Here is a 9,179-nt window from a genome sequence, read left to right on the forward strand (position 1 = left end):
CTTAATCAACATCAGAGAATTCATACTGGTGAAAAACCATACCAGTGCAAGGAATGTGGGAAATTCTTTAGTCGAAGATCAAATTTTACTGAGCATCAGAGTATTCACACTAATGTGAAGCCTTACAAGTGTAAGCTGTGTGGGTCAGCCTTCAGGCTTCAGTCCCTGCTTAATCAACATCAGAGAATTCATACTGGTGAAAAACCCTATCAGTGCGAGCAATGTGGGAAATTCTTTCGTAGAAGTTCAAATTTTACTGAGCATCAGAGTATTCACACTGGAAAGAAACCCTTTGACTGTAAGAAATGTGGAAAAGTCTTTAGACTTAATATACATCTTATTCGCCACCAGAGATTTCATAATAGTGAGAATGTAAAGAGTTTGGAGAGGCCTTTCATCTTAAGAGCCATAAAATAATTTATTCAGGTCAAAAAATGTTTGAATGCAAGGAATGTGGGAAGTCCTTCAAGCGTGAATCCAACCTTGTTGAACATAGGACTATTCATGCTGCTATGAAACCATTTGAATGTAGTGAGTGTGGGAAAGCCTTTAATTGTTCAAACCTCAAGCAACATGAGAAAATTCATTCTGGTGAGAGACTCTTTCCGTGTAAGGACTGTGGAAAGGGCTTCACTGTTCTGGCTCAGCTCACTCGGCACCAGAGCATTCCTGCTGGAAAGAAATCCTTTGAATGTGAGTGAGTGGTGCTGCTCAGCCTTTAGACTTAGTACCGACTTATTTAACATCAGAAAATTCATGCTGATGTGAAACCCTGTCAGTGCAAGGAATGTGGAAAAGGCTTTGTTTGTTGTCCGAGCCTTAGAATTCATGAGAGAACTCACAATTGTGATTCACACTGGTCAGAAACTGTACCAATGTTAAGAATGTATAAAGGCCTTTACTCAAGCTGGTTGGGCTCTGGAGTTCATATTAATAGAAGCCTTACGAATATAAAGAATGTGAGAAGACCTTTAGCAATAATTCTAAGCTACCTGTATATTAGGAAATTTATACTGGTGAGAAACCCTATGAATGTAAGAAGAATGGAAAAACATTTAGGATTAGTTCATCCTTCGGTGCGTATTGGAGAATTCACACCAGTGTGAAACCTTGTCACTGTAAAGAATGTGGAAATAACTTCAATTGGAGATCAGGCCGTCTTCAACATAAAAGAATCCATGCTGGTGTGAAACCTTATGAATACAAGGAATGTAGGAACATACAGGAATAGCAAAGCTCTTAGAGCTCCTCAGAGGACAGATAGATCTGAAACCCTATACATGCAAAGACTGGGAAAGCCTTTATTGTAAATAATGTTTACACAATATCAGAAAATCCACGATCATCAGGAGTCCTGTGCATGTAAGGAATATGGACAAGCCTTTGTATGAAAATTTTACTGACGATCAGAGCATTTATATTGTTTAAGTCTATGACTGAAAAGATTGCGGGAAGAACTTTTATATGCCTTTTGGTTTGGTCAACATCAGAGTGTTCAAAGATTCCTAATGTGAAAAACTCTTTGAGAATGTGACTGTGGGAAGTCTGTTGTTCAGAGGAGGTGCCCTGTTGAGAATGTCTTTAAATGTCATAAATACAGGGGAGCCATCATTATTTTGATTTACTCTCCACTTGTTAGTTGTATAATCTTAATTTAGAACTCATTAGTCACCCAGGACTGTCAGCTTAGGGAGAGCAGTTATTGGAACTAGGTTCTGAGATCCCTTCATTGTCACCATTAACATCCCACTGCTCCTGTGATATTAGAGTGGATGTTTACTTTGGTTTTGTATAATTTGTTAATGGCTAGCACAGCACCAGCCAAAGTTGTAGCAACAGGGTTATAAGAGATAATAAAATCCTTGAGAGTATTTGGTCAATACTCATGTTCCATAAAGTGGCTTCTACAGTGTTCTTGCTTTCATCAACATTACTGTAACTGAGAGGAAAAGATAATTGTACTTTAGATAGTTTAGGAAAGCCGCATGCATTCGTTCTGTGAAAAGAGTAGAGAAACTGCTCCCAGCCTGTGCTGGGTGGGTGTGGGGTACACGGGGAGACTGATGGGCAATGCAGCCAGCATTGAAGGGATTTTTCCCTTTTGTCCAATACTGACCAAGGGGGGCAGTTTTCTCTAAGTCCTCTTTAGGAGAATTAAAGATAGCTGCTAAAATGATTGCACTTTTTACTCACTCAGCCCTATATATTGAAAAAACGTTATAAAACTTACATGGACCTAAAGGTATAAATAGGTCCCAGCTCCTGGAGGTGGGTAAAAAAAAATAACTACAAAACAGACAAACAGCCTGAGAGACAAGACATTCTGCATGAATTGAAATCCACCATCCCCTTCTCTATTGATGAGGTACAGTTAGACTATAGACACCAGCAACATTGTGGTGTCTTGCTCTCTGTCACAGGAATATCTCTTAAAGACCTGCTCCTAGTCAAAAAATACATCTTTCAGATCAACAACAAAAGTTCTCATGGGTGATGGCAGAAATCAACCCCCACCCCACCACTGACTGATCCAACACCAAGTTCAACTAACCAGTTCTACCCCGATCAGATTAAACAACACCCTGGAAATGAAAAGGGAAACTGTAATCCACATTGCCTGGTTCATCAAGACAGACTTGAAACACCCCTTTCATGCCTGTGATAAAACCTGGGGCCTCTGATCATAGACTAGTCCAAATGAGAGAAAAATAAGAGGATCAACCCTATCCATGCTATGGTCCCAAACCCATGCACTCTACAGAGGAATTGTAGGACTTGTGAGACCGTATTACCAGTCAGACATAAGAAATAAGTTGACTGAGCCCAGATCCTGGGAATTTCAGAGACCTGAGACCAGTAGGAGTGAAGTCACTTCCTAACTGTCTGTGTACCTGCTCTGGAACAGGTAACCATGGGACTCCATTGAAAGGACCATGGGCAGTCAGTCACATAAAGTAACACCCAGAGTTCTCCATGCTAATGAGATACCTAGAGAACCTTGCACCTTCAACAAATGAGCTTCCCTTCTTGGGAATTCCCTTCCCTCCTGGAGGTTATTTGGCTTCCCCTTCAAGGTGCTATAGCAGCTGTACTGCTAAGGTCTTAAAAATAATCTAGCTATGGGAAACAGAGAAAACCTTTGTACTCAGATTCTGTGCCACAGAAATGGACCCCTGAGATAGATTTACTATCCAGAATAAACCACCACCTCTTCGTGCTCTCCAGACCTTTGAGTCCTAACAAAGATCTACCCCACACCAAAGTTCTGACCAACTCTCCCCTGTAAAGAAATGGCCTCAGTTAACACACCTGGAGCCTCAGTCCTGCCTCACTTTATAGGAAATGGAAGGTTCCTCATCTTCCATATTTTTCACTCTTGGAAAAGTGCACCATTTGTTAATCATTCCCTGTGGGGTGGTGGGCTGGGAAAGGTAGCCTAGTTTCTGGTTAAGGCTCAAAACCCAGAGACCCTGAAGGGACGTTAGATGTTTTGCTTGTTGCTGGGTACCAGGCCCCTGCCATATAGCTACAGCCCCCCCCCAGATGTTTATGGCCATCAGTCACATAGGAGCAGCACCCCAAGCCCTTCCACATGTGGATAAGGTATCCCCAAGCTCTCAGACCAAACCAATAGGAAGTACCTACTGTCAGACCCTGACCCACTCCAAAACTGTATATAAGGATCCTATCCAGAGGGAATAAAGGTGAGATTCATGCTTGCTATCCCAACACTACTGAACTGGGCTGCTGGTAAATCTGTGAAGTGTTTGCTCTAGTGGATCGAGCTGTCACTGCTGATTTCCTGACAATGCAGATTGGATTTTCTCCAAAGAACGATTTCTAAACAGGTTCACTTCCCCCCTCCCCCGTATCTTAATAACCTTTCTTTTTCACTACCTCTGGTTGGTGGTAGGCTAAATGGGGTGGTTAAAGCATTTAAGAATCGTTATTAAAATTAGGGTTGAGAAAAATTTAAGTCCAGAAGCTAGCTGGGGAGGAAAGGATTTATTTGGCTTACACTTCCATATTACTGTTCTTAATCAAAGGAAGTCAGAACAGGAACTCAGAGGAGGAACCTGAAGGGAGGAGCTGATGAACAGGCCTAGGGGACGCTGCTGGCTGGGCTGCTCTACATGGCTTGTTTCAGCTTTGTTACAGGACCCAGGTGACATGAAAATTGCTGATTTATCAACTCAGTTGTGTCACGTGATGTTTTTCTGGATGCTGTCTTGTGAGAGGGCATGTGATGTTTAGAAAGAATAAAAATAGAATGCCACAAACAGTTAGAGGATGTTCTTGCATTTCTATGCTGTGCAATGACTCGTGGGTCTTCACTGGTCTTCACTGATCTTCACTTCATAGAGAGAAATGCAACAAAGAACTTCTTGAGGTATTCTGGCTGCTTCTGCTGACTTGTTTCAATTCAGTAAAATCTTGCTGTTTCTGCTGGATCATGCTGTTACTGCTGAATCCTTTTGGTCTTTGCCTTTGCACTGGACTGCTGGTATTCTTACAATGAAGAGTGGAATCACCCCAAGGAACTACTACTATCAAAAAAACCAAAAAAACAACAAAAAAAAACTACTTCTAAACAGGTCCATAATGTTAAGATTTTTGCCCGTAGCTTAGACAGATAACACCAGACCAAACGGTTCCATGAAGAGGGGTTTATTTAGGGTGGAGGGAAGAGAGCGAGAGGAGAGAGAGAGCAGAGAGGTAGAGGAGTAGAGGCCAGCCATGACCATATGGAGAGAGGGGAAAGGGGGGGGGAAGGGGACAGAGGAGAACCTGCAGGTGTGGGATCGAGGGACCAAGAGAGAGAGGAGGGGCCAAGCAACCCCTTTTATAGTAGGCAGGCCTACCTGGCTGTTGCCAGGTAACTGGGGAGGAGCGTACCTGGCTACTGCCAGGTAAATGTGGAGGTGGAGTTTAGACAGAATACTAACACATAACTCCCTTTTTTTTTTTTTTTTTGAGACAGGGTTTCTCTGTGTAGCCTGTGTAGCCCTGGCTGTCCTGGAAGGCTGTCCTCGAACTCATAAATCTGCCTGCCTCTGCCTCCCAAGTGCTGGGATTAAAGGCGTGTGCTACCACCACCTGGCTTCCCTTTTCCTATTAACCTTTTTTCTCCCATACTTCTGGTCAGTGGGATAGAAGGGAGGTTGAAGTATTTAAGAACCCTAAATTAAGTAGGTTTTGAAAAATCTAAATCTACAGGAGGTGCCCAAGGTATGGCTTAGGCATAATGGGTAACTCTGTTTCTAATGAAGTAGAGGAATCAGCAGGTTTTGGTGGATTGGCTATGTTTAAGGAGATTGTCAAAACAACAGCTACTGTTGCTGGATGATTTCCTGCCTTGCTCCTAGAGCAGGTTTTCTGGTTTTGCTCCATAGTTTTTCATGTGTAGTATTTTGAACAAGATTAGGGGGACAGCTGAAAACTCAGAAGGTTTACATACTTTTCTTGTGTTAGGAAGGATTACGGAGTTGGATATGCTCTTAAAGAGTTTGCAGATAGAGGTAGAAGTGCTTGGGAAGCAAAAAGAGCCAGTGGGAGGAGAACAACAGGGTTCAGGCTTGGTGTCTGAGACTGTGAATTTACCATCTGATGAAAGAGGGAAGCAAACTAGGCTGGAAAGCAGACCTCCACCTAGCCCTGCTCACTGCATTTTCATTGCCAGAGGATTTTCCTAGGGCTACACAGGCACCTTCAACCTTCCCAGTCTTTGTACAGCACATGCCTGCTAATGATGGCAGTCATGCTTATAATGAGTTTACATGGAATCCAATAGAAATGTTACATCTAAACCGTCTTAAAGAGGATATTGTATTGTATGACTTGCATTATCCATTTGTTAAAAAAAAATTAAATAACTGGGATACACAGCATAGAGTTTCCTCCCAAACTTCGAAGGGATTGGTGTCAGCTATGCTGAAATCTGATCAACAATTAAAATGGTCGTCATAGTGGAAACATGAAGCCACAAAAACGAACAACATAATAGACCAAGGGGGATAAATGTTACTAAAGGAAAATTGCTTGGTGAAGGACTTTATGCTAACCTACAAGAACAAATATGATCTGATTACGTTGTAATTGAACAATGTCATGTTGCAGCTTTAAGAGCTTGGGATATGACTAAGGAGTTGAGGGGGGATACCACCTCATTTTCTAAGGTGATACAAGGTCTTGAAGAAGCTTTTACTGACTTCTTAGAGACTGGGGTCAGCTGTAAATAGAACCATATCAGACCCTGAAATCAGGCAGTCATTGATAGAAATCTTGGCATTTGAAAATGTGAGGACTGAATGTAAGAGAGCAGTTAGACCATTGAAAGCATGAGGAGCCTCACTAGACAAATGGATAAGGGAGACAACTGATATTGTCATTCAAGAGCATCATGCCGATATCATAGGGCAAGCCATAGCTAGAAGTCTCAGGAATCAAAATGCACAATGGTTAAACTGTGGTAAATTTGGCCATTTCCATAGAAACTGTAAAGCTATAAGATTCAGAGCTCAAATAACAGATCCATTGACTCTGGAGAATATGGTATTTGTAAAAGAGAACAAGTGGATTCTGGCTGCTATGAAACACAAATGTTTCCATGGTATTGTAGCCACTGTGGAAAGAGCAAACATTGGTCTAAGGATTGTAGATCCAAGAGAGACATATACAAAAACCTTTTGCCATTGGGAAAGGAACTGAGGGGCCTGTCATCATGAGGTCCCATAGCAAACAATAGGAGGCATCTTCCTTTGGCCAGCCAGGAGGTACCAAGCAGGCAAGAAAATCATAACTAAGTACTTCTGATCTTTCATGTGCTACAGAAGCAAGTGCAGCTTGGATCTGGCCACACATAGCCTTAAATTATTCCCAAAAGTTGAATGTTACACGTTAACCACTGGTGTTTATAGTCCTTTATTTTCAGAGACAGTGGTAATAATCTTGGGAAGAAGTGGATTGACTTCTCAAGGATTTATTGTGCATTCAGATATTGTAGATGGAGATAGCAAGGAAGAAATAAAAAAAATGGCATGTGTGAAAAAGGAGATCCAAATTGTTGCAGGAGATAGAATTGCTCAACCATTGTTGTTTCCTTCCATCAAGGGCAAGGCTGCTCTAGAATAAGAACAGGGAATTTTGGGAGTACTGGAAAAATACATGTTCTGGCAAGCAGTAGTTAATGATCAGAGACCCAAACTAATGGTTCAAATGAATGGTGTTGACATAGAAGGTTTGATGGATATAGGAACTGATGTTACTATACTTTCCCAAAAGGCTTAGACTCCACATTGGCCACTTCAGATGGTTTACACACAATTTATAGGAATTGCTAAATTACCATGAAAAAGACAAAGTGTCCAATGGATTACCTGTGTAGGACTAGAAGGGCAAATAGGGAAGTTGAGACCTTATGTGGCTGATATAACCATAAATACATGGGGAAGAGCTCTTTTATAACTATGGGGTACTCAAATTAATATTCTTACAATTCTAAGGATAACAAATGAGGAAATTAGGGGTGATATGGTAGATGCTCCTGGCAAAGGTATTGATATGGGTGATTGAGAACAATCACAAACTGTACCCATTGTTTAAACACAGGATATAACAGGAATTGAGTTTCCTATTTATAAAAAGGGCCACTGCTGACATAACAACAGTCTTGCTCTTAAAATGATTATCAAACAGACCTGTGTGGCAAGAGCAATGGCCCATAAGAAAAGAAAAATTACAACTTGAACAACTGGTACAAGAACAGCTTGAGGCTCAACATACAGAAGAGTCTACTAGCCCATAGAATTCCCCTATGTTTGTTGTAAAAATAAAATCAGGAAAATGGAGGATGATAATGGATTTAAGAACAATGAATAAAGTAATTCAACCAATTGGTCCTTTATAGCCTGGACTTCCTTTATCTTCTTTGTAACCAAGATCACGGCCCATTATACTAATTGACTTGAAGATTACTTTTTCACAGTACCCTTGCATGTGCAAGATAGGGGAAGGTTTGTTTCTCAGTACCTACTCTGAAAAACAGTGGTCCAATAAAAAGATACCATTGGAATTTCTTCCACAGGGAATGTTAAATAGTCCAACCTTATGTTAATATTTTGTGCAACAACCATTAGAAATAATTTATAGGCAGCCGGGTGGTGGTGGCGCACGCCTTTAATCCCAGCACTTGGGAGGCAGAGGGAGGCGGATTTCTGAGTTCGAGGTCAGCCTGGTCTACAGAGTGAGTTCCAGGACACACAGGGCTATACAGAGAAACCCTGTCTCGAAAAACCAGAAAAAAAAATAATTTATAGGCAATTTCCTCAGTCTAATATTTATCAATACATGGATGACACTTTGTTGGCTGATTCTGAAAGATGCTTTAAAGAAAATGTTTAAGGAAACACAAAGAATTCTGCCATGCTGGAGGTTACAGATTGCTCCAGAAAAAAATACGAAGAGAAGATTCACTTAATTATTTGTGTTGTAAAAATAAGTCAAGAAAAAAAAACATACCTTTTTAACCACAAAAGGTATGGCTTCATAGGGATTAATTGTAAACTCCTAACGATTTTCAAAAATTAATGGAAGATATTAACTGGCTGAGGTCTGTAATTGCGTTAAGTACTTATGAGTTAAGTAATTTGTTTCAAACATTGCAAACAGTTCAAAATGTCTAACAGCTGAAGTATAAAGAGTTGACTCTTGTAGAACAAAGACTGAAAGAGGTATATGTGGATTGCATTGATTCTAAACTTGATTATATTCTGGTCATTTTACCTTCAACTCATTTCCCTACTGGACTCATTGTGCAAAGGGAAAATAGTATTATGGAATGCATTTTTCTTTTCTTTTCTTTTTTAAGATTTATTTATTTTATGCATGTGAGTACACTGTCGCTGTCTTCAGACACACCAGAAGAGGGCATCAGATCTCATTATAGATGGTTGTGAGCCACCGTGTGGTTGCTGAGAGTTGAACTCAGGACCTCTGGGAAGGCAGACAGTGTTCTTAACCACTAAGCCATCTTTCCAGCCCTGGAATGGATTTTCTTAAATCATGAACAAAGTAAAAAAAAAAAAAAAAATCAAAGACATATATAGAAGAGATTTCTGAATTAATTATAAAAGGTAGAATAGGACTATGTCAATTGTCAGAAACAAATCCAGCTGAAATTG

The 9,179-nt window shown here is 40.6% G+C and overlaps 1 pseudogene; it reads left to right on the top strand.

Moving 5' to 3' along the window:
* The window catches only part of LOC114637925, an 18,347-nt pseudogene extending 16,450 nt beyond the window's left edge, over positions 1-1,897 (top strand).
* The last annotated feature ends 7,282 nt before the right edge of the window (positions 1,898-9,179 follow it).

This window comes from Grammomys surdaster, unplaced genomic scaffold, assembly GCF_004785775.1.
Source record: "Grammomys surdaster isolate TR1022 unplaced genomic scaffold, NIH_TR_1.0 125430, whole genome shotgun sequence".
NCBI classification, from domain to species: domain Eukaryota; kingdom Metazoa; phylum Chordata; class Mammalia; order Rodentia; family Muridae; genus Grammomys; species Grammomys surdaster.